Source organism: Lycium ferocissimum, chromosome 1 (assembly GCF_029784015.1).
Source record: "Lycium ferocissimum isolate CSIRO_LF1 chromosome 1, AGI_CSIRO_Lferr_CH_V1, whole genome shotgun sequence".
In the NCBI taxonomy this organism is placed as follows: domain Eukaryota; kingdom Viridiplantae; phylum Streptophyta; class Magnoliopsida; order Solanales; family Solanaceae; genus Lycium; species Lycium ferocissimum.
Genome location: NC_081342.1, coordinates 1,817,887 through 1,823,399, shown reverse-complemented (window position 1 = coordinate 1,823,399; position 5,513 = coordinate 1,817,887). Strand labels below are relative to the sequence as shown.

At 32.7% G+C, this 5,513-nt stretch overlaps 1 long non-coding RNA gene across 1 annotated transcript; it reads right to left on the bottom strand.

Annotated features, from left to right (window-relative positions):
* Positions 1-1,785: 1,785 nt before the first annotated feature.
* Positions 1,786-5,209, bottom strand: LOC132051699 (uncharacterized). The gene is made up of 3 exons (XR_009413869.1): positions 5,044-5,209; positions 4,760-4,918; positions 1,786-4,445 (listed from the first exon to the last, which is right to left on the bottom strand). It is a non-coding gene; the product is annotated as an uncharacterized LOC132051699 (long non-coding RNA).
* Positions 5,210-5,513: the final 304 nt, after the last annotated feature.

Sequence of the window (5,513 nt, the reverse complement as noted above, 5' to 3'; positions counted from 1 at the left end):
GTTTAATTGTACTCATTATTGTTTAAGTTTGAACTATGTATATACTTGTACAAAAAATTAACATGTATACACATATCAGACATTCTGCAATATATTTTATCAGATGTATGTGAGAATAAATGTTATTAGAGTTAAATGGTGAATGTTATATGTTATGGATATATAACGTCAACCGAATATAATATTTCACATAATATTGGTTTGCAAATATATTGAACATTAATTTTTCTATGAAACTTACAAACAACTTTATTACTCACCCTCCTATTGTTGAATATTTTCTTGATTGGTACAATATGTGTATATTGTGACAATACCAATGAGGTAGGAGTTACCCTCTACTTTTGGTAAATACCACAATGTTATCTGTTGGTGCATAGATCTTAAATGTTTCATAACGAATTTTTTTTTTTTATTTGGGGGGGGTGGGGGGTGGGGGTGGGGTGTGGGTTGTTGGTATATCAACGAGCTCCATTAACGAACTATGGGGTTAATTAAAGCTCATTGGGTATTTCCTCATTCCTTTCTTAAGAAGGTTTAATATTGATCTTTTCAAGAAGAGACATCTTGTTTTCTTTTGTTGGTAAGATTTTACTTCCCATATTATTTTTCCCATAGAACAAGAATTTTTTTCTTTCCTTGTTTTTAGTTATTTCTCTGTTGAGTTAAATAGAGATATAATATTTATAAATTCTTGGTAGACTCAGTCTTGAAGAAGTTTTTGCATATTTTGAGAGTGATAAAAATCATTGTGAGACTTGGAATCTCTTGGTTTGGATCGAATTTTTTAAATTGTTTTCAGGTTTATTCTTCATATGGTAATTCTTTCTTTTTCAAATCTTTACATCTTCGATTCGTTCTTTCCATTCTTAGGGATGATTGGTTTAGCATACTAATTGTTACCTTAAGAAATTCGAAAGTGTATGAGATTCCTTCTGTTTGGTTTCACATACTAGTTGAATTTCTATCTTAGTATTTTCATTGGTCAGTTTATATATTTTCAACTATTTTGCTTGCATGGAACCCAATCATCTCACTATTTAACTTTCAATTAATTGAAATGTATACTTTTGATCCCTCATGTCCTGAATTTTCGCAAATTTCATGAATTATATGCTATTACATCATTTAAATACCTACTATATATTATGTTAAGTTTATATGGTTACTCTACATTTGAAAGAAATATAATTTTTAAAATAGTCCAAATGTAATATATCATATAATGCTAAAAGTGGAAGCTCCTACCTTCAAAGTTGAATTACGATTTTTCCCCTACTGTAAATTAATTTAAATGTGAAAAAAAACATAAAACATCTAATATACTAATAAATATTAAATAGTAATATTATAATTACATTGAGGCTAAACTTAAATTATTTTCTACATTGAATGAAATATTTAATATGATAATTACATCAAAGCTAATCACTTGAGGAGCATTAAGATAGAGGGAAACACAAAAGGTTTGGAGCAGCCATAAATACTGAAACTGTTAATGTAATTCTTTACAATATCTAATCACGTTCAGGAGCAGTAGGCATGGTTTGGAAAAGTAATAAATAATGAAACTGGCAATTAAGGTCTTTACAATAATGCCATCATTAAACCCATTTGACTGTTCAAAGCCATTTCATGTGGCATCTGAAAGGATATTGTTCTGTTCTTATTTCCGTCTACTTTAATTCTTTGTTCAGTTTCAACAATGTCAAACACCTCTGCTTTGAAAACTTTATTAAGAGCATTGTCTATTCCCTAATTTATTTCTAATTATTTCTATTTTTCATTCTCTGTTGCTCTATATAAATGTCCACCATAAGACGATGTGTTTGTCAATTATCTTATTTCTTTGGCTCAAATACACGTTCTCCAGGTATGTATGTCACTGCTATTATTTTGTTACTTTTGTTTTCTGGTACTTTGTTTTCACCGCCAAAGGAGACCGGAGAACTCCTGAGAAAAATTGTGGGTAACATTGGCTATGTGTTTGTGGTACCGATTTTAAACACAAGAGATCTTTAGCGACGAATTAGGGACGAGTTCATAGCTAATTTCAGTTTCTTTGAAGTGAATATTCTGAAATGCTGATTATTCTGATTTATAGTACTATTTTTATGTACTGTTTTCAAATATGTGAATTTTATTTCGAAAAACTTAAAAGCTCTTATGTATGGATTCACGGTCAAAATTTAGAAGTTTGATTCTCGAAATCCGAAAGGCCACTTACATTGGGATAGAGCGAGTAGCACTTCTTTCGGTTTTTATTTTGGCTATCTTTGTGTGTTTTTGTTGGACAGGGATTTCATGTTTGTGACTCTCTATTTAGCTCTGCTATGTATTGCTGATTTCATGTTCTAAGTTATCTTCTTTTTCTCTTAAGGATCTGGTTTTAATAATTGTACTTTTTAAGTGACTGAACATGTTCGAGTCAGTTTGTAAGTACTTTGAAAAGTTTTAAAAAAAGTTTTTTGGTTTATGCTTTGGTTAATGAAGAATTTAGGGATCCAAATGAGCTATATTTGTTTGTGGTTACTTGGCGTTCAATAGTATTGAGGTGTTTGTGCAATCGGCACAAGAGACCGTTTTGAATAATGGACAAGAAGAAGTATTTGATTGGATCATAGCATTACACATTCTACGAGGAGGTAGGGGAAGGAACAGCTGCCTGAGTTTAGTGCGCTCTTTGTATCCTCTGGATGAGATTGTTTTGTCAAAATCAGACTTCAAGCGTGATAGTTTGCGATTTGGTAATATTCGTCTGTTTCTTTTTCCTTATTTTGTAAATTGTTTTATCTAGAAGTAGGGGCGAACCCACCCTATTAGGAGGGGGGGGGGGTCACGTGTCCCCCCTAACCTCAGAAATATCCTATACATATATGATGTATATACCTTAAAAAATATATATGTATTTAAAAGGACCCCTGAGAGATATCCATTGCTTTGGTGCATTTGGTTGTTGTGCCCCTTAGGTCCTTATATGACACGTAGGTTCGAGTCTCGCTTGCAGTACCTTTATTTCTATTTTTTGTTGAGTTTGTTTTGTTTCCGTTCTAAACCTATTTTTGTTTCTTCCAATTTTGAAATTTATACTTTATACTACTGCTTTACCAATAACTTAGCATAATTCTTAAGTTTTCAAAGAGTTGCATGCCAAACTTTTACATAATAAGTGACATATTTATATTAAGGCAGTGGGCGATCATTGATGCCCCCTCTGCGTCAAGATCCTGGGTCCGCCTCTGTCTAGAAGGTTAAGTTTGTGTTAGAAAAGGGACATACATTTATTTATTTGATATATGCAAGTAAAGCTCTATGTGTTTGTGTACTTGGTCTCTAATTGCATTTATTGTTATTGGAAGAAGGAAAAGATAAAAAAAAACTACTGTGTGAAGTTTTATGTGACGGATGTTGTTGGGATGCGAGATGCCATGCAGTGAAACTTTGATATTGAACGACACACATTTACAACACTACGACAGAAAAGTTCTAGCCTTGCTTTACAATGTAACTAAATTTCATTTGGCCAGAACATAAAGGAGGCACATGAAATTATACGTGCTAATTTGATATTGAAAATAGTATTTGGAGTGGATGCTTGATATTTTCTCATACCAGGTCACCAAGTTCCTCTATCCATTTACATTAAATTTCCCTGCCAGTTCAGTGTTTGTTCACTTCTTGATGTGTGGATTCAAGACATCTTGATGCTGACATTTTGTTTTTAAAAAAAGGATGATAGGTATCAGTAACATGCTTCACCCTTAAATGAACATGTCACAAAATTATTATGCTACTTCTCTTTTGAAGAGGTTTTGAATGCCCCAACTAAAATCAGATTTCAGCAGTAAAGTTGTTCCCCTGAGCTGTGCTTTAAGGTCATTAGCTGAAACTTGAGTGAGCTTAGGATCTCTGTAGTTTTTTCAAACGGAGAAGCTACAACATTTTTTTTTCAATCTTCTAGAAAATTGAAAATTGCATATGGTGTATTTTCTGTATCATAACACGACTGTCTTCATAAAATGTGTGTGTGTGTGTGTATAGTTCAAATTAATCAACACAAATAAAAATGGGGCACACGTGCAACGCACGTGCCGAAGACTAGTTTTCTATATAAGCAAAGACACACATGTTAATTAACAGACAGTAAAAGAAGTTCTTAATCATATATCACAAATATAAAAAATTAATACCAATAACTTTGTGTATAACAACTATTGGAGGGAAATGAGAAAATTTTGTGTGCTTCATCTATTTAGTTTCAAGAAAGTGCAATTACTACATTTTTACAGATGTAGAGGAGGAAAATATGTGGGTTGCATAAAACATGGGTGGGTCAATGGGTTAATTATTATCTTGAGAATTTCTCATGCATTGGCAATTTTTATCTTCTTCCTCGTCAATTTTTGTGTAGCATGTGTTAGTTGCTGGATCAGACACTAGCAGAACTGCAATAGTATGGGCAATGACAGTTTTGATTAAGAATCCAAAAGTCATGAAGAAAATCCAAGTAGATATCAGAAAAGTAATTAGGACCAAAGACGTTGTGAATGAAAGTGATGTAAAAAATATGTCTTGTTTCAAATCAGTGATAAAAGAGATATTTAGATTATATCCACTAGTTTCACTCCTATTGCTAAGAAAATCAATGAAAAAATCCACACTAAAAGGGTATGAATTCAGTCAGCAACTATAATTCTTTTTAATTCATGGGCAATTGCAAGGGGTCCTGAAATATGGAAAAATCCAGAAAAATTTATACCTGAGAGATTCTTGAATAGTGATATCGATCTCAACGGACAAGACTATAACCTAATTTCATTTGGAGCAGGAAGAAGAGGATGTCCGGGGATTACACTTAGAATTGCATCCGTGAAACTTGCATTGTCAAATCTTATTTATGCATTTGATTGGGAGTTGCCTTGCGGGATGAAAAAAGAGGATATTAACACAAATGTTAAACCCTGAATTAACATTCATAAGAAAATGCCTTGTCCCTTGGATGCCTTGTCCCTTGGAATTATCTGTAGATTCATGTAGACTGACCTAAGATGTGGATTTTGCACTAGTTTTGTGACGCCAGTTGAATTCTTTACTTTCGTCTTACATAATGTTTTCATGTCTAAAATACATTTTAAATGTGTGGAAATATACTAAAATAATTCGCATGATGACTTAACTAACTGTAAATTCTAGATTCGCCCTTCACTACACTTAGGCCTCATTTGTTTGCACTTAATGGAGATCTGAATCTTAATCATTCAGATCTCAGTCATTAAGTGCGTTTGTTTTTTAGGTCTGAATCTGAATCATTCAGATCTAGCCCATTAAGTGCATTTGTTTTGTCCCTCTTAAAAAGCTCTTAATGGGTCTGAATAGGTCTGAATGAACCAGATCTGTAACAAAGTCTTAACACAATTCAGACTCTTAAAATATATATTGCTTTTTCTCAGCCAAACTTTCACACTGTGTTTCTTCTTCTGTGCAAAACAATTTCACTATTCCCTCTCCCTCTC